The sequence below is a fragment of the Vicugna pacos genome, chromosome X (assembly GCF_048564905.1).
Source record: "Vicugna pacos chromosome X, VicPac4, whole genome shotgun sequence".
Classification (NCBI taxonomy): domain Eukaryota; kingdom Metazoa; phylum Chordata; class Mammalia; order Artiodactyla; family Camelidae; genus Vicugna; species Vicugna pacos.
The window spans coordinates 90647749-90667907 of record NC_133023.1 but is presented as its reverse complement, the minus strand read 5'-3'; the positions used below and the strand labels follow the sequence as shown (position 1 = coordinate 90667907).

The following is a 20159-nucleotide window of genomic DNA, read 5'->3' as shown; positions in this document are numbered from 1 at the left end:
GGCTCTCGTGGTCCCTCGGGGGTGAGCGAGCCGGGAGGGGAAGGAGAGGCCGCGCGGGCCCCTGGCACGGCTCCCCCTGCCGTGCTGGCGACCGCGGCGGGCCGGGGGTGGAGGGGCGCTGTTTCCACCAAGACGCCTCGTTCCTCCCTCGCGCCCTCCCCCACCCCGCCCGCTCGTGGTCCCTCCCGTCGGTCCCTCCCTCCGGCTCTTCCCTCCCTCCCGCCCTGCCTCCTTCGCGCCCGCCCCAGCCGCCGCCTGCGGGGACGTGTGTGTCTCTAGTGCAATTTCCCCTTTCGCTCGGTTGTCTCAGTGCAGGTCTCCGCCGGCTCGCGCCCCCTCCCCGGGCGCCCCCGCCGCCCCCTCCCTCGGCCTGGCCCTCCCTGGCGTCTACTCGACTCCCCCCGCACTCCACCCCCCCCCCGGGGTCGTTTTATCAGGGGCGCCGCCGGCTCACCTGGTATTTGCATCTCGCCCTCCAACTTGCCATTGGCGGCGCGACGTGTGGGAGAGCCCTGCGCCTCGCCCGCCCGGACCAGCCTGCCCCGGCGCCGAGGTGAGTCACGGGCGCGGGGCCGCGGGGGCAGGCGGGCAGGGAGGAGAGAGGAGGGAGGGAGGGAGGGAGGGAGCGAGGGGGACGGTGGCCCCGGCGGCCGCGGGAACCGACCGAGCGCCGTGCTCAACTTCCACTTCTCCTTTCGCCGGCGCCGCGGTCCCGGCGCCACTCACCCGGCCCGGCTTCCGAGGGGAGAAGGCGGGCTGGCCGGGCTGGGGACCCGCGTCTGGGCCCTCGGAGCGGGGAGGGGACCACGGCGACCGACCCCGGCCCGGCGACCGAGCCCGCTCGGCCTCAGGTACGTCGATGGCGCCGGTTCTCCGAGCCTTCGGGGACCTGGAAAAGTTTGTCTGAGGGCGGGATCGGGGACGCCGCGGCCCCGGGGCGTAGGAGCTGGGGGCCCAGGGAAGGGTGGGAGAGCCGCAGCGTGTTGCGTCCCGCCCTTGCCTCGCCTCACCGCGTGTGCGTTAGGGAACCGGGACTCCTGATCCTGGGTTAGAAGCGGAATCGATTTTCCGAGTGAGGGTGGGGGCTGGTTTGCCCGCACCCCGGCGCCCGGGGTCCATGACAAGGCGGATCGTGACAGACGGCCCCCAAAAGCTCGGTGCCCGAGGGTAGGAGGTCGGGCCTCACTGTGGCGGGGCTGCTAGATTGATCTGGCTGGCGGCCTCTAGGGCTTCTGGGACCAGGCGCCTTAGGGTAACACACGGTCTCATACACACACACTCTGTCTCTCTGTATCTCTCTCTCTCTCTTCTACACACACACACACCTATGACTTAGATAATTGGATCGGCAAAACAGAGACCTCTTGGCAGGGGCCGGAGTTTCCGTGAGAGCCAGACGCCAGCCTTCCCGCTCCCGCGTTCCCGCTTTCCCGGGTTCTCCCGCGTTCCCGCTTTCCCGGGTTCTCCCGCCTCTCTGTTCCCTCCTTTGCTGCCGGCACCGGGGCCGAGCAGCCGCACAGCGCGAGGTCCCCGGCCGACAGCGCCTTGCTTTGGGAGACTGCTGAGGCAGCGGCTTTATGAATTTCTGGTCCCTCCATCGTACCCTAACTCTGCCGCCCTTTCCTCACGGCTATACGCCAGGACACCACCTTCCTGACCAGAGTCACCTCTTGACCCCTTGGCTCCATGCCTCAGCCAGGTTCTCCCTGGCGCCCCCACCCCACCCCCCACCACACCCCAGCTACGGGATTTGATGGTCATTTGATTCCTGCCCCTCATCCCTCTGCCCGAGATAGAGGCCTGTCTGGTCCTGCAGCTTCTTCTGGTTAATGTTTGACAATTCATTGTGGCTAATCATTTTAATTAGCTCTTAAAGTGAGGAGGAACAGTTAACCTTGGACTTCTCGATTTTGGCCTGGTGGGGCCTCATATGGGAGGAGTGCTGGGGAGGTAGGAGCGGAAGTGAGGTCACCACCCCAGGGCCTGAGCCACCGCTGCTCAGCCCCAACAGCTGGTGGGCACGCCCATCAGGGACTCACCCCCTGCGAGCTGACCCCTGGCCTCAGTGCCAGGTTGGAGGGGGTGGTGAAGGGATCAGATCTAGCTTTCCCCCTTGGGGAGACAGGACACTTAAGGCACTGAAAATGCCCGGGGTCACATTTGCCCAGCAAGAATGCAAATTCCTCCTCGAATTTAGTTACACAGGGTCTTACTGGTTATAAGGCACTTTCTCAACCGTTAATTCAGTGGCCCCCACAGCAGTAACAGCCTAACGGGGAGCTATCTTGAGTTAAGTGAAGGACTTGACTATCCTGGAGGACTTCTTATTCTGGCCAGTGGGCCAGTGTGGGGAAGAGGCTGCCTTGCATGTGGTTGTCTCTAGGGCTGGGTTCAAAGCCTGGGATGTGTGTGGCGTTGGGCGGAGGGGGGGGGCGTTGAGCAGGCTCCACGTTGCCACCCTCACCCAGCCTCTAGCTGTGAGCCGAAGGAGTGGCTTGTTTGCAACTATGTCTGGCATTCCTCCTACTGCTGCACTGTTTGCTCGGTGGTTGCTCAGGAACTGGCGCCCACCCCTGGACGAGCTGGAGGCCTGAAATCAACCCTCCCCCTGCCTGGTGTTAAGTGGTGGTACAGTGGCTTCTGTCTCTTCTGTCCTATCTTGGGTCTAAAAGTCAGGGTGCTGTGGTCTGTCATTCATGGGCCCCATTGGTAGGATGTCCAAAATGTCCCTAGCCTGCAAAATTCAGGGCCTCCCTGAGAGGCCCAGCCAGACGCAGGCTGAGGGGATTGCTTTCCCAGGGAAATCCCTGTGCCGAAGCTTGGCCTTCGTCCTTGCTAACCCCACCCCTCACCCCTCAACTTTTTCATTTCCCTTCCAATCCCTAGAGCCAGACTGTCTAGGTCTAAATCCCAGCTCTGTTATTTACTAGCTTTGTGAACCCAGTCAGTTGTATGCCTCAGTTTCCTCATCTGTCAAATGAGACCTACCTCATAATGTTATGCTAAGGATCAAATACATCAATGCAAATAAGTTCTTTATTAGGGCAGTACGTGGCACATAGTAAGCACAAGCTAGCCTTATGATATTGCCTAATACAGTGCCTGCAACTCAGATTCAACTCAGCAAACATTTGCTGAGAACCAGTCCCAGTACCAGGCATCAGGAAGGGGCAGTGAGGAAAACACAGAGATGAAGAAGACACTGCTCAGCTTCTGGGATTGTGTGTACCTTTTGATGTGGGTCAGGGCAGGGGATGTGGGAGGGGGCCAGAGAGGGTGGCTAGGTCATCCATATAAATAACCATAATTCAAAGCCAGTGCGGGGAGCCAGGTACCCCACACTTGGAGGCTTCTGCTTGTGTAGAGACCCTGGCTGGGCTCTGGTTAGGACACTGGCCCTGGACAGAGGCCTGCCTTGGGATTTGGGTGAATGAGAGGGACGGGGAGACCAGGTTCCCATGTGGGCTGCAGGTGGCAAGCATGCAGTGGTGTGATTTGTTGAGGTCCAGGGCAGGATGGCATTACTTAGGGCCATCCTTGACGCCCCTCTAGCCCCCCTGAAGTGGCAGGGCCCCTGTACCTCCCAGAGGTCCTTGGGCAGCCTTCTCCCCTCAGGCTTGGGCCTGACCCCAACCTGGGCTTGGTTATCTCTCCAGGATTTCTAAGCTGTGAAGAGGTTTCTGGCTTCACTGCCAATTTATTCTCTTTGCGGTTCTCAGACTGAAAACTAGTTCTGCAGGGGAGAAAGGAAACTCATCCAGGTACCCAGAATCCCATGGGCGCTTTCCTAGGGGTCAGGGGCTTTTCTCATCAACACCAACCTGCCTGCAAATCTCTGGCCGCTGAGTCTTGCATGGCCTGTAATAGCGGCCATGCAGCTAAAGCCCTATAGCTCGGACCCCAGCGCTGGTTGCCAAGGAACTGCTGGTCGAGGTGCTTATGAGGGTTCTGACCTCACAGGAGCCGCCGAGTTTCAATTCAACAGACATTTATTAACACCTACTGTGTGCCCAACCTGTGCTAGGCTCTGTAGGGGAGACCAGCGAGGAGGGGTGGTGGGGTGAGGAGAGATCACTAAGACACTGAAACAATCAGAAGCGAGGACAAACAGCCAGGCCAGCAGCTGGTTAGGTGCTAATTGTGCTCCTTGGAGCAGGGGCCGGGGCTCTGAGGTCAGCAGCAGCTGGAGGAGGGAGGGAAGGCTTTGTGAGGGCCGAGGCTCTGAGCTAGACCTTGAAGGGGGCGGCGCGGGGGAGATTGGGCTCAGCAGAAAGGGGAGAAAAGATGCCTTTCTCTCTCTTCCCTGGCCACAGACTGACCTTCGAAGCCTCGATAATTGTGTGGCAAATGCATGTCACATAAAAGACCAGGTCAGCCAGTGTGGGTGGCTCAGGGCAAGCCCCGATCTCCACTCTGGGAGATACAAAGTGGATGGCCCAGACGGGGAGCCCGACGTGCGGATTGATAAGACACAAAGGGTGGCCAGGCTCCTCGCCCCCCATGCGGAGGGAATTTCATTTTGAACTCCCCCGCCACCTCCCCCGACCCCAGGCCCTGGAGGGGAGAGAGGAGAGAAGAGAGGCAGAGGGAGTAAAGGGACCGGAAAACTGCCCCACCACAGATGTTGATGGCAGGCGTGGGCTTGTTGGGTCCCATCTTTCCCCAGGGTCCAGGGATTTCTCTGACTCTTTTCCACAAGAGGTTCAGGTGGAGGATGGAAATTTTCATTTTCAAAACCAGCTGGGAACTGAAGAGTCTAGAAAGTCCCACACGTTTCTGTTCAGACCCCCCTGGGCAAGGACAAGGACTAGCCATACATTTGTTCTGCGACTTTTTGCATCTCCTGTGGCTGGCCATAGAGGGGGACCTGCCCTTGTAGGATTTAATTGGATAAAAACACCTGGACACGCACATATCCCCCATGCATGTTTTCCTCTCTCACTGCCCTCTTGCCCTGCTCCCTCCCCAGCACGTTTCAAAACTGCAGGGACACACCGGAGTGCCCTGACTTCTTGGCTGGGAAATTGTGTCCTAAAGTGAGTTTACTGGCAAAGAGACCCCTGCCTGCTCCCAGGGTGATATGGAGGGTCACGCAGGGGAGGAGGGGCCAGTTCATGCAGGAGGGTCTGCCAGGGAAAGTGCCAGAACATTTCTTAGCCAGACCAACAAGAAGCAAGAGATTAAACAGCTTGCTCAGATTGAGAAAGTTTTGCCCTAAGTTCCCACCTTCTTGATGGACCATTTTCTTGTCCCAGGGCTGGCACTTACCCCTTCTCATGTCACCTACCTTTCCTCTTCCAGGCTAACCCAGTATTCTTCCTGAGAAGAGAAGCATATTGTCAGAGGGGGAAGAGCACAGGCTCTCTGCGTTCATATCTCAGACCTAGCACTTCCTGGCTGTGTGACTCTGGGCTACTCACGTAACCACTCTGAGCCTCAGTGCCCACCTCCCCAGGTTGGAGTATGGATTACATGAGATAATGCCTGTAAAGCAAACAGCATGGTGCCTGGCACATGGTAACCACCCGCTAAGTGTCAGCCGGTAGTATTCTGTGGCTATTACTGTCATCCTTGTTGTTGTTATCGTTTCCTCTTCCCACACCCTTGACTTTGCCAGTCTCCAGGGACCAACTGCTTCTCTGGCAGTGCTGGGAGGGCACGCCATGCCCATTCATAAAACCAAGAAGGAGACTTCCCAGATCTTTCCTTTCTGATAACTTTTTGTTAACTCTGCCGTCACACAGGATAAGGAGGGGATGTGGAAGGGGTGTGTGTGTGTGTGTTTATGTTCGTGTGGATAGCAACGTCTTTCTGAATGGCAGTCAGTACCATAGTGAAGAGCAAAAATCAAGTCTTTTAACATTTTTATTAACATTGCCCTCTTTATCTTTTCACCACTTTCATCTTGAGGTTCCTTCACTGTACGAATAAGAAAGAGTGAGTTAGTTCCTTGGAGAGAAGGCCTCGTGTTACACCCCTGGCAAGTATTTAGCAATCATCAGTGTGTTTATTACCCTACTGAGTGTAGAATTCTGGGAGCTGACTGGCCAACCGCTGCTCACTTTCTCCCACGTTTTGCTAGAACTGATGATGCTGGGTCCATTCTGGGCCAATGCCCAGAGGCCTTGGGTTGAGGCTGGGGCTCTGCCTTTGCCCAGAAGAGTTCCTGTGGCCTGGGGGCCATTCCCATTCCAAAGGCCTCCCAGAAAGAACCTTGGAGGTTCCATCTGCTAGCAAATGCATTATGTTTGCTTGAGGAGCCTATGGCCACCCACAGGGGCAGGAGGCCCAAGATAAACGGGTCCACCCTGGGACCACCCCTGAGCCACTTCACTCAGTCCCTTGGTCCCCGCCCCTAGACCTTGGGGGATGGGAGAATGGGCAATTAGTCTTAACCTCCCCAAATTCTTGATGACCTGATAACAAGGTGGTACTTAAGACATAGATTTAGGAGATAATCTTTTTCCCATAATGCCCCTAGAGGATAAGAGAGGCTAGTTTAGCTCTGCTGATTTTATGAGAATCCCTGCATAAAAAGCACCTGTCTCATTCGGTGACCACTTTCTTGGCGCCACCCTGATCCTAAAAAAACAAAACAACAATAACAAAAACAAAACCCAAAACCCAAAACCCACAGCAGGCCCAGCCACCTGCTCTGAAGGCTCTAAACCCAGTTCTAGAGTTCTAGTAATACACATGCATCTAGCCCCATGGTGGGCAGGAGCTGAAGTGCCAACCAGCCTGTGGCACTTAAGTTATGGTTTGGGTGATGGTAGGGTCTAGGGCTTACCTAGAGGAAGATTATTCTTCTCCCTCCTCACCTTAATTGGGGAAGGCTTTCAGCAGGTGAGAGGGCAGATGGCCTTTCAAAAGAGGAAAGAGAGCGTTGGCTGTGCTATAGGGGCATTCTGGGCTCGATGGGATATCACGTTGGCATGGGAGTGGACAAAAGGTAAAACAACACAAAGGCATTCGAATCAGCACACTCAGTAAGTTCCAAGGGTCAGGATTCATCTCCACTGGTGGCACCAAGGAATGTGTTTTCCAGGAGAGCATGGGTGTTCTTGCTTCTTTCGTCTTCACTGCTGTCAGTGACATTATTGCCTAGTTAAATTACACTGTAATATTACTTAGTAAAATCACATAGTAAATGCTGCTGTTGTTATTTCATGCAGTCTGTGGAACTTTTTCTTTCTCTTTATTTATTTAACTGTTTTATTGAGGCAAAATTGACATACAATATGCTGCACATATTTAAAATATGTGACTTGATAATATTTGACATATATATATATATATATACACTCGTGAAACTGTCACCCCCGAAAGTTTCCACGTGCACCTTTGCAATCTCTCCATCTCATCCTGAGCAACCACTTACCTGCTTTCTGTGACTCTCGATTAGTATGCATTTTTAATTGAAATATACAGATCTTCCTTGACTTACGATGAGGTTACATTCTGATAAACCCATTGTAAGCTGAAACTATTGTTCAGTTGAAAATGCATTTAAAACACCTAACCTGTCGAGAACCATAGCTTAGCCTAGCCTACGTTGATTGTGCTCAGAACACTTATATTAGCCTACAGTTGGGAAAATCAGCTGACAAAAAGCCATTTTATAACAAAGCATTGACTATCCTATGTAACTTATTGAATACTGTATTGAAAGTGAAAAACAGAATGGTTGTGTGGGTACAGATGGTTGTAAGTCTATCAGTTGTTTGTGATTGTGTGGCTGCCTGGGAGCTGTGGTGGCTGCCAGTTCCCAACATCACTAGAGAGAGTATCGGACCACATAGCGCTAGCCTCGGAAAAGATCAAAATTCAAATTTTGAAGTATGGTTTCTACTGAATGTTTATCACTTTCACACCATGGTAAAGGAAAAAAATCCTAAGTTGAACCACCATGAAGTCAGGGACCATCTATTTGACATGTAACATTCTGTAAAGTTAAGCTACACAATATGGTAATTTGATATGTTTATATATTATAATATGATTGCCATTGTAGTGATAATTAGCAGCTCTATCATACTGCATAATTATCCTTTCTTTTTAATGATTAGAATAATTAAGTTCTGGTCTCAGCAAGTTTGATGATTATAATATTGTCTACATTTGCTGTACTGTGCATTTGAGTTCTAGGGCTTATTTACTACTCATTGTAATAGTTTGCATTTTCTAGAGTTTTATATAAATGGAATCATATAGTATGTACTCTCTTTTTGTATGACTTCTTTCATTCAGCATACTTAAGAACCATCCATGTTGTTATCTACATCAGTATTTCATTCCTTCTTTTTGCTAAGTAGAATTCCATGGTATGGGTATAACATACATTGTTGATCTATTCATCCGCTGATGGACATTTGGTGATTGTTTTGGGGGTTTTCCCCAATTTTTGGCTATTACAAACAAAGCTGCCGTGAACATCTTGGTACAAATCATTATGGCTATGTATGTCTTTTCCTCTCAGTTAAAGATCTAGAAGTGGAATGGTTGGATCATATAGTTGTTGTAGGGTCAACTTTTAAAGAAACCATCAAACTGTTTTCCAAAGTGGTTGTGCCATTTTACAGTCCCACCAGCTGTGTGTATTAGAGTTCCAGTTGCTTCCCATCTTGGCCCAGCACTTGGTGTGGGCAGTCTTTTTAATTTTAGCCATTCTAATAGGTGTGCAGTGGTATCTCATTGTGGTTTTAATTTGTATTTCCCTAATGACTGATGATGCTGAACATCTGTTCATGTAATTACTTGTCACCCATATATTTACTGTGGTGAGGTATCTGTTCAAATCTTTTGCCCATTTTTATGAGTCTCATGCTCTACCAACTGAGCTAGCTGGGCTGCCTTTGCCCATTTTTAAATGACCTGTTTGTTTTCTTGTAGTTGAGTTTTGAGAGTTCTTTAAACATTCTACATACAAGACCTTTATCAGGTACATGCTTTGCAAAGATTTTTCTCCAAAATTTTCTGCCTTGTCTTTTCATTCTCTTCACTGTGTCTTTTTTTCTGCACTGTGTCTTTTAAAGAGCAGAAGTTTTTAATTTTTATGAAGTCCAACCAATCAGTTTTTACTTTTATGGATCATGCTTTTGGTGTTGTATCTAAGAACTCTTCTCCTAGCCCTAGGTCACAAATATTTTGTCTTATGTTTTCTTTTAGAAGTTTTATAGTTTTAGGTTTTACATTTTGGTCTTTGATCCATTTTGAGTTAATTTTTCTCTATAGTGAGTGATACAAATCCAAATTCTTTTTTTCTTTTTACATATGGATAGCCAATTATTCCAGCACCATTTGTTGAAAAAAGCTATCATTACTCCATTGCAGTTGTCCTTATATATGTGGGCTTATATCTGAACTCTGTATTCTGTTCCAGTGGTTGGTCTGTTTGTTTATCTTCATGCCAATACCGATTGTTCTGATTACTGTAGCTTTATAATCATTTTTGAAATCAGATGGTCTTAGCTGTCCAACTTTGTTCTTTATCAAAATTATTTTTGCCTATTTTAAGTCATTTGCAATTCCATATGAATTTTAGAATTAGATTGTCAATATCATTTTTTAAATTGAGGTATAGTTGATTTAAATATTATATAAGTTTCAGGTGTACAACATAGCGATTCATAATTTTTAAAGGCTATACTCCATGTATAGTTATGATAAAATACTAGATATACTCCCTGTGCAATATATCCTTGTAGCTTATTTATAATAGCATCTTCTTTTAATATTTGAACTTATTCTGTTTACATTAACTGTTATAACAAATATGTTTGGTTTGTGATCTTATTTTATAATCATGGATGACCCTGATGTTACTGTCATTTTAGAAGATGCTCAATCTTTTCACTGATATTCTTCAGCTAAAGAGTTCCTTAATCCTACTATGCATTTGCAGAATAGGACTATTTATTATTTGCCCTTCATTTATAACCCATTTTTGGTGCAAGGGTCCATGATTATCTATCTGCTCCATACATCATTTTCTAGATGCCAGTCATATCCCTTTTCAACCTTGTCTGTCTAGACAACAAAAGGCCTCTTCAAAAAGAAGTTATCCTCACACCTCATTCTCTTGAATCATTTTAGCTCTTAGAACTGATCCAGTATCATGAAGTCTTTCCCAAGGATCCAGATAAGACCAGCACCCAATATTCACAGGGTGGAAACACTGTGGTTTTGTACAAAGAGAGAATGCTTTGAGGATGACCTGATTGATCATCAACCACCTTCTTGATGCTGTGTGGGATAAATGACTCTAGCTGGTACGTGTTTTCCCTTAGTAGAAGACTGGAGCAAGAGAAGACAAGTAATGTTTGAGCCTGGGGACCTTTGCCTCCAATTCTATCCTTATCCTCACCCTAGACTGTAGCCCTCAGATCTGTCAGGACTCGAGGGTCTCTTTTCCTGAGAGCTCAGTGGAGCTGAGAATTTGCATGGACTTAGTCCATGAATGCCCAGACCTGAGTTAGATTCAGGAGAAGATGAAATAGGACTCAATCCCATGGATTTTACCACCTGTTGGGGAAACAAGATATACACATGAAATAATTAAAGAGCAATTCAAGATTGTGTGGGATTAAGAGGTCTTGTGGTCGAATTTAAGGGCTATGGGAGTTTAGCGAAGGGGGCTCCTTGGGTGTGGACTCTAGTTATCAGGGCACAACCAGCTCTGTGGGTTTGGGGAACTTAGTTAGGACTTTGCTGGATGGGCACTATTGGATTAACCAAAACAGAGCAGCAGGGGCCTGGCAGGCCTGAGAAACTCCGTGAATGAGCCTGGAATGTTCCCTCAGGGGACCATGAGGAGACCACTGGGCTTGAAGCCCAGGCTTGAGTTGGGAAATCATGGGAAACAAGGCTGAGTAGGTAGGGTGGGGTCAGACTGTGAAAGACCTTTGGAAACCAAGCAGATGAGTTTGGACTGTAAAGCCCTGCCGAGTACGGCCGGTGTGGCCACAGCCATAGATCTAAATGTGTGCCCTGGAGTAGGAATTGGCGCCAGCTCAGAGGCTGGGGGAGGAGCTAGGCAGAGGCAGGGCCATGACTGGAACTTACTCTTCCTCATGCCCAGTCAAGTGGGCTTTCTGCTGCACCAGGCCTGCTTAGCCTTTCAAAGACTTTCACATCCCCCCTGTGCAGCTTCCCAACAGAAACCACAGGCCTGGGGCGCAGATGGTGAAGGCCAGGTTGCTCCAGGGCTAATGGTGTGATGGGAGGCAGAATCAGCGAGAAACGCCCCCTGGCTCACCTGCCCACTGATCCGCCCCCCTATTGCCCCGGAGCTACTCTTTAGGTTAAAGCAGGGTAGCTCCAGATGGCCTTTTAAAATGAAAATGTGTTAAGGAGAGAGGTGATACATTAACCCAATATCACCCATTAACCCATTAACACTAAATGGTTTATGATTTTTCTGAGTGGTGGGGAAATTGTTCCTGGGGAGATGGGATGGCCTGTGGAGCCCTGACCGCTACTGGGGTCAGTAAGCTTGTGAGAAGCTCTGGGTAGCATGAAATTTATGGTGGAAGGGGGGTGGGGGAGGCCCGAGGCTGTGAGAACCATGTGATATGGCATGCCTGTGGTTACATAGCCCATTCATGGCAAAATTGCCTGAGCAGTTTTTCCGAACTTTCCCACCCAAGCACCCCCAACTATTGAATTGTATTTTAGAGGCCTAGAAAAACACTGTCTCATAAAATTTCTCTAAAGTGTGGCATTTTTATCTTAAGTGTGAATGCTACAATCCACATCCTCAACATATTTTAATTGATTTCTCAGTGACCAAAATGGAAGCCCCTGGAAGAAGAGCCGGGTTTGGACTATGGCTTTGATTTCTGCTCTGGGACTTGGGCAGCTTTAGCGAGCAGGCCGTGTCCCCGTGGGACCTGCCTAGGCACAGGTCAGAACGTGAACTTTCAGGTTTTAGCCCAAAGTGCCAGAAAGGAAATCCATCCCCTCCTGCATGTTCACTTGCCCGCTGTCCCCATCCCTGTCCCCCTCCTTGATTCAGACTCATTCAACGGAGAAATCTAAGCTGTTGTGTTGTGAGGGGAAGTCATCGGGCTTGCTCGGTGGTTACCTCTGGCCCCATCCCAGCCTTTGGGTGGGCGAGCAGATCCCAGGATGAGATGGAGGCAGTGTGGAAACCATGAGGTTCTGAATCTGGGCATGGGTTGGCCGAGGCTCTGCTTCCAGATCCCCCAGCCTTCCTGCCTCCACCATGCTCAGTCTGCAGCCCCTCATTCTGCCCCACCTTTAGCTAGGAGTGTTTCTAGTACTCTGCAGTTTAAACAAACAAACAAACCTGCCTATATTCTCAGAGCCTTCTAGCCTAGTGCTGCCACTGCTCATCTCTTGGTGGCTGTGAAGAGAGGAGCCATCGAGGCTCTCCAGGCCAGTTAGCCCCCTCAGCAGCCCAACGGCCTCATTTCTGTCCCCACAGCCTACAGACAGAGAAGGTGAAATGTAGAAAGAACACATGCCCTACCCCAGCTTGAACAAGGTCGACAATGCGCTATGAATATTCAGGTCCCCCTCCAGCAGGCAGCAAGCCTTCATCCACACCACCGCCCGCCCCCACTAGCCTGCCAGGGGTGTAGGGGTGGCTGTCTGTAGTGACGAAACCACAGCAGGTAGGGCCCTGGGCAGGCTGTCTGTGTTGGGCGGGGCAGCCGGCTGGGTGAGGCCCAGATTCCCCAGGCTGATAAGGCAGCCTGTAAACACCCAGCAAGGGGAGGGGGGCAGAGGGCAGGCGACCAGATGGCAGGAGAAGGGGGAAACCGGAGCCCAAGCCTAGCTGCAGGAAGTGGGGCTTGATGTGGAAACATCCTGTCCAGCGGGGACTAGACTGGTGGCCGTCAGCAATCACTCCCTCCACCATGGAGGCAAGCTCAGCATAAGGTGGGGCTGCCTGGGCGCCAGGCCAAGAACCTGGTTCCTGACATCTCCCAAGGACGTGATCAGTGGGTCTCTATCATGGGTCTCTATATTCTACCACCTAGCACTGCAGGGGACAGGGAGGTTGTGGGGTAGCACAAAATCAGGACCAAGCTACCCACCATGGAGAAATTCAGCAGTGGAACCATTTGAGGGCGTCTGATTCTCACGGGCCAGTCCTGGTCATCACCATCCATGAGGAGCATCAATTGGAACACCAAATTGTGTCCAAGGCCTCTCGTAGACTCTAGGAAGAACCATATATCTGACACACCATTCTCTTCCATCCTCCAGTGCTTTCTCGTTAGGACCTCAGAGGGTCAGAGCTGGTGAAACCTTTTGCAAAGGACCACCAAACTCACCCACTTCATTTAACAGATGGGGACGCTGGGACGCAGAGAGGGGCAGGGACTTGGCCACGCTCCTGGAGGCCTAAGTTAAAGCCCTTGCTCTGGAGCATTTTCTACTCCTACCCTGTTGCTCTGGGTCTAGCCGCCAACCCCCATGCAGGGAGCTGGCCCAGCCTCGCGCACTCTCCGAACCTCAGCAGTTATCATTGCTGGGGGTTATGGGGAGCACTGATGGGGGGAAGAAGCTTCAGAGTCAGAAAACAGAAGACCTGGAGTCTGGCTTAAGCTGCTCTGTCAACTTGCATGTAGCCTTGAGTGAATCCTCTCTGGGCCGTTTTTTTTTTTTCAAACAGCTTTATTAGATATAGTTCAATACCATACAATTCATCCAATGAAAGTATACAATTGAGTGACTTTTAGTATACTCACAGAGTTGTACATCCATCACCACAATCCATTTTGGAATATTTTCATCACCCCATAAAGAAACTCCATACCCATTAGCAGTCACTCCCCATTTTCCCTCAACCTCTGGGCCTCAGTTTTGAACAGACACTTGCTATAGAAGTGTTTGGGGGAGGAAAACTCCTAGCAATGTTGTTTAGGCAGATGGGCTCACCCAGCTTACTGGGAACCTAGTTGCAAAGAGACCCCACCACGGAGAAGAGTAGGGTGGGTCCAGCAACAGGCCCCTGGCCGCAGACCCGGCACCTGAGATTGTTCAGGGCTGACTTTCCATAAATATTTGAATGTGAACCAACACCCTGAGATAAGAACCCAGACTTAAATTATGTGTAAGCTGAGAGCAAGTGTATATTTATGGGGCAGGGACCATGCCTGGGCCACTCCAGGTCTGGAGCCAGGAACTCTCTGGAAACAGTAGGCTCCTGGGGTACAAGAACAGAGTCAGCCTCCTTCATGAACAGGGCCAGAAGCCTCCTTCCTACTCCACAATTCCTTTCCTCCACAGCTGACCACAGAGGCTCAACTTGTCACCATTTTGGTAAAGACGTGGCCCAGTTCGTTAGGATTCACTTATCAGATGGAGCTTTGCTTGAGATCGAGTCCCCGAGGAGGCTGGGACACTGCCTGGGAGGCTTTTGTTGAAAGGCATCATAGGGGCTCTGAGCCTTTCAGGTTGGGTGTTGTGAGCAATTCCTGAGTTAAGAATTGGTGCAGGTAGTCACCAGCCCAGAGTAGTGGGAGAAGCATGGACGTGGCGATCACACCAGCCTGGGTTTGAGTTCTGCCTCCATTCTCGACAGAGTGACCTTGGTCATGTTACCTAATCTTTTCTGAGCCTCACTTCTTCTGTTTTTAAAATGGAACTATTAAAACAGGATTATTACCTAAAGAGATTTAACTGAAAACCAAGTTCAAAGAGCACAGTAGTTAGAAATAAACCTGGGTTCAAACCCTGGCTCTGCCACTGACTAGCTACTTTGTTAGGGATGATGTAAGAATTAAAGAAGATAGCCTGTGGAAAGTGCCTGGCGTGATACCAACCCCACAGCTCATACCCAATAAATTGTAAATCTGTGCCGCCTTCCCTGTAATCCACCCCATCACCCTGTAATTTTTACCGCTTGGTCCCCTTCCCCAGCAGCAGAGGGAACAGCCTAGAGTGTTATCAGAGGGCCAAAAGAAACTCTTGCCCACTTTAAACAAGTACCCACGCCCCTCTGCCCCTCCCCCAACAGGCCTGTGGCTGAGGTCACAGTGGCCACGCCCGCCATCCTGGGCCCAGCACTGGCTCAGATCGGTGCCAACCCCGCAAGCACTTGCCCTGAGCTGGCACTGATCTCCAGTGCTTCCACCCCCTCCACCCAGTCAGATGTGCTTTCCAAACACGTGCCACCAGCTTTGAGTCGGGCTCGTAACCAAACCCGGGCCCTGGGTTTGTACTGCAGATGTAGGGAGGGGCTGGCAGGAGCCCAGGTGCATATCCAGATGTTGTCTCTGAGGCTTCCTTGGCGTCTTCCATACCAGCTGTGAAGCAATATTTACTCTGACTTGCCTGGTGGAGCAGGCATTCCCCTTGGGGACATTGGGGCCCTATCACCCACCGGGGCACTGAGTCTTTTTGGCCCTGGCACATGAGGGGAGAGGGGAGACAGCAAAGAGGGACTGTTCTCTTGACAGGAGGCCTGGCTGGGCAGGGCTGTTGGCCAAAAGCCCAAGAAGATGACCTCTCAGAGCTGAGAGAGGTATCAAGGCCATCATCCCATTGAGAAGCATCATTTCTAGGGGTCCCCTTAGCTTCCCTCAGGGCTGCTGGAAACCCATGGAAGTATATTTGCACAGGGGGCCGAGGTGGATGTGTCTATCCACTACTAGGCCCCCACCCCAGGCATCAGGGCATCTAGAAGCATCGTCATGTACTTCTAGCCTGTCCTCAGGAGGACTGACAACTGGGCAGAGGTCCAGAGTCTCAGGCCGCTACTGTTCCTCTGACCCATTGCCTTAGGAAAGCCAGGCAGAGCTGGTCACCTGCCTGGGTCTCTCACGGGCACACAGCCCCACTGCTAGGAGCACCACCTTGAAGGGCAACTAGGAGGTATTTACAAGTAGAAGTCACCACACCGAATCAGCAGTGGTGATGGAATGTGATAGCTTCCTGTTCCATCACCCAGAAAATACCACTACCCTTGACCCGCATGTAATAGAATACTTTGCTCTCCATTGTTGCTTCTGTCTACCGGCTCTAGGGACAGAATCATGCAAAGTTATGACGTGCCATTGCTTTCAGTGTCACCTGCTGCTCCGAGGTGACCCCCATGATTGGCCTGGTTTCCCCATGCTCTTTTTGTTTCAACCCATTGCTCCATCTGAAGCCACCCAGGGCTGGTCCTCAGCCCAGGTGGGCATTGACCTCAGCATATAGCCCTGTCTTTTACCCAGCCAGCTGACTCTGCTCCCCAAGGTGAGAGCTAGGTAAGGTGATGAGCTCACTTCTACTCATCTGCCAACAGGAGAGGGTTTGTGGAGAGACAGCCCCACCTCTGTCCCAGATCCCGGCTCCCCCAGCCCCAGCAGGCTGGCAGAGGAGCTGCTGGGGCGTCCCCTGGTGTAGACAGCTGTCTGCTCAGCCTTCCAGTGAGGGATCCTCCCCATTCTGCTGCAGAGCCCCTCCCCTCTCTGCACTCTCTGACCTGTGTGGGGCAGGGGCGGGGCTGGGAGGGCCAGCAGGCCCAGAAGGGGAAACTGCTGAAACCCCTGGGACAGGAAGTGGCAGAGAGGGGCTGCTTCCTCTGGCAGAGCAGGGGTGCGGGGAGAGTTGGCCCTATCTGCTGCTGCTCGACTGCCTGTCTGCTCTGGGCCCTGGGAGGCCGAGGGGAGCTGAGAGCCCTTCTTTCCCTGCCTCCACCCTGACCAAAAATGGAGGCTCCTGGCCCAGCGGGTGGAGGGATGCTTCCTCTGAGGAGGCCCTCTTCGTCTTGCAGGGAGAGGGATTCAGAGAGAAGGGCAGACAGGTCAGCAGCAGGGAAGGGTGGGGTGGGGCAGGTGAGCATGGAGTGAGGGGGCCCGCAATGGTAGCGGAAAACCACAGCTGGGCAGGGGAACCTTCTGTAAGGTCTTAGAACATTCTGAGAGCAAATGATCAGGACGATGTCTGCTCAAAATGGTGTGAGTTGGAAATGCAGTAGATTACTGAGTCTCTAAATCTGAGGGCCAGAAAGGGCCTGAGGCCATCCAGGCCAACCCCCTTGTTGTGCAGCTGAGGAAACTGAGGCCCACAAGGCAGAAGTGACTTGCTCAAGGTCACACCATGGACAGAGCCAGGGCCAGAACTTTCTGTCTGATGAAAATCTGCCAAGTTTGTATTTGATGTTCCATGCCTCCCTCCAGGCATCTCTAAGTCTCTGTGACATTCTTCTCCAAAAGGAACTTGATGAATCTATTCACTCTGAAGGGGAGTGAAGCCTTTAGTCCAGGAGTCAGCAAAGTTTGCCTGCACGGGACCAAATAGTAAACATTTTAGGCTTTGCAGCCCGTATGAACTCTGTCCCAATGACTCATGATGCAAAACCACCACAGACAAGACATAGACGAATGAACATAGCTGTGTTCCTATAAAACTTTGTGGACACTGAAACTGGAACTTCGTATAACTTTCCTGTGGCATGAAATATTAGTATTTTGATCTTCTTCCCAATTACTTAAAAATGTAAAAACCATTCTTAGCTCACTGGCCATACAAAAACAGACAGCAGGCTGGATTTGGCACGTAGGCCATAGTCTACAGACCCCCTGCTTTAATCTAAGAACTCAAGCTAAGGTGTTAAAAGAGGAAGAGGAGGAGGAGGGAATCTATCAGGTGGGGAGGAAGCAGGTATGGCTTTCAGAAGGAGGTGGCATTTGCTTCAGATCTTGAGCGCCCGTGTGAGAATTGGAGAAAGAAATTGAGGAAGGCCACCTCAGCCCTAGGGGCTAGCATGAACAAAAGCACAGAGGTGGGGAAGTCATTGGGGAAGTTAAATGTGTTCTGCACATGTGTGGCCTCATTGTTTTTTGCCTGCCCTGGGTCTCTGGCTGCTGTCTGTTCTCAGCAGAGGAAAGGGTTGCCTTTTTTGAGGATGCTGAGATACAATGAGGAGGGTAGGAAGAAAGGTCACCTGGGAGTCATGGTGACTAGCTGTGTGACCTTAAGCAAGTCATTTCTTCCTTGGTGTCTGCAGCTGGATGACAGGTAGGATAGATGTGATGATCTCTGAGGTCCCTTTTAACTTTGACATCCTCAGTCTGAGTTAAGGAGAGGCTTCCAGCCTTGCTGGAGAGGGGATGGAGGAGCTCCGCGGGCTCTTGGTGACATTGGGGCTGAAGCTGCCCTCCCCTTCTGCCCATCTCTGCCCTGTAGGCTCTTTCCACCTCATCCTTTCTTGCACTCAGCCCTCTATGCAGGGGACACTCAGCGGCCCCTTGCTTTTGCTTGCCTGGGAAGTGGCCAGTAGGGAAAGGGGTGATTTGGAAGGGGCCCCAAGAGCTGAGCAGGCCTCAAACCTGGCACAACCCCTTCCGCGGGGGGTGGGGGGCGAGATCCGAGCAGGAAGCCTCTGCATTCGTTTCTAGGACATGTGCTAGCAGGGCCCTCGACAAAGAACACTGTCCCTTCAATAAAAGTTATCTGACTTAATATCCTGTTGGTGCCCAGTCACAGATTGCCCTAGCTTCTAAAAGACCCACTAATGAATTTAATTAGTCTCTGGTCAGTGTATCTGTTCCCTCCCCCTCCCCCTCCCCCCAGTGGAAGAGGGCAGGCCTTCCTGGGTGCAGGGGTGGGGTGTGTGCCGTTGGAAGCATCTTTCATTCAGCACGTGAAGTTTTCTGCCACAGACTCGCATCTGGAATGCCAGCCTCACCAGGCCAGGCCTGCTTCTTTGGCCACTGAAGGCCTGTCAAGGCCGCTCCTGCCAGGGTGTGTGCATGTGTGTTATGTGTGTGTGCACGCGTATTTAGCAAAACGACTCTCTGGGCCCTCTTTTTTCCACCATTACTCCTGGATTTTTCAAGATAATCCCAACTTCAAAATGTCCAAGCTGAACACATCTTCTTGCCACATTTCCTGCCCCAGTCACTTTCTCTCTTTTAGCATTCTCACAGCAAGAACAGACTGCAATCTTACGGTCTCTACAACTACTGTATGGCCCCCATGCTCTGTCATTTTATTCCTTCAGAGTGGCTCTGGGAGTCACCTCCTTGGTTCCAGCTGCCCCACCTGGTCCCCTTCCATCTCGTCCACTCGTACATTCATACCAAACCCATCTTAAAAGAACTGCTTGCTTTATGCCCCTCCCTTACTCAAGAATCAACAGTAACTCCCAGTTGCTTTCCATATTAAGTTCAAATTCCACCACCTGGCCTCTGCACTTATCCCACTGATTTCCCTGCCTCCGCCGCCAGCCCCACCCCCTCCCCACAGTCAAGCCGCTTTCTTCTCTCTACCATAAGTTTGATCATTCTTGGTTATGTCCCCATTCAGCCTCCATTTCATCCCACCACATCCATTTCCCTTTGTTCCTGTCCATCTACGTAAAGATCTGCTGAATGCTTAATGAGTGATCTCTGCCAAAAAGACACAAATCCGACCAGGAAATTTAAAAACACACTGGAGACATAACAGAGAGCTTTCACCTACATGAACTCACTGGCCTTTCACGACAATGATTTGAGCTAGGGAGGTTGTCCCCCTTTCATGGAGGAAGAAGGTCGTCTACCTAAGCCCCAAGGCAAAGCTGGGTCTTCTCGCTGGGAAGCCTCCTTCTGGGCTCTTCTCCTAGACTGGAGCTGGCAGCCCACCATGCTGGGGTTCAGTAGCTACCCCGGGCTTGGCTTTGTCCCCTTTCCTGCAGCATGTTCTCCCCATCACGGAGTTGTTCTTCACTCCCTAGAAGAGCTCAGTGCCTCTCTGCCTCCTGGTCTCTGGAGCACTAGAGGTGAGGGTGTGGTGCTGGTAGGCACCTCCAGGGGGCGCTCTTTTGGCTTTCTAAGGCAAGGCTCCTGGGAGTCAAGGCAGCTGGGGAAATAGCTTCCCTCTGTCATAACCCTCCCCCTCCACCCATCCCCTATCGGGGCTTCTGTAGTGCTCTTCTTGCCACATAACCACAACCCCAAGGGCTGGGGCGGGGTGAAGGTGGTGAGGACAGGGTACCGGGAGCGCTCCTCCAACCACAGCAGCCTGCCCCTTCCTGCAGGGCCCCCAACCCAGGAGAGGAGCCAGCCCCTTCCAAGCCGACAGCTGGAAGCCTGCAGCCCCTGTGTTCTTGAGCCATGGGGTACTTCTGGAGGCTTAATGGGGTCTCCAGGCCCCCTTGCTCTCTGGGAGGTCACCTGGAACTCATCATCTGAATGAGTGCTTTTTAATTTTCA

General features: G+C 51.2%; 1 protein-coding gene across 2 annotated transcripts in view; it reads left to right on the top strand.

Moving 5' to 3' along the window:
• The first annotated feature begins 403 nt into the window (after positions 1-403).
• ELF4 (E74 like ETS transcription factor 4) overlaps positions 404-20159 on the top strand; it is a 38671-nt gene continuing 18915 nt past the window's right edge. The window contains exon 1 of one of the 2 annotated variants that reach the window (XM_072955997.1): positions 404-553. The gene's annotated coding sequence lies outside the window, so the exon portion shown is untranslated. Of the gene's footprint in view, positions 554-631; positions 852-20159 lie in introns of those variants that run through there. The other variant, XM_072955996.1, reaches the window with a different exon arrangement.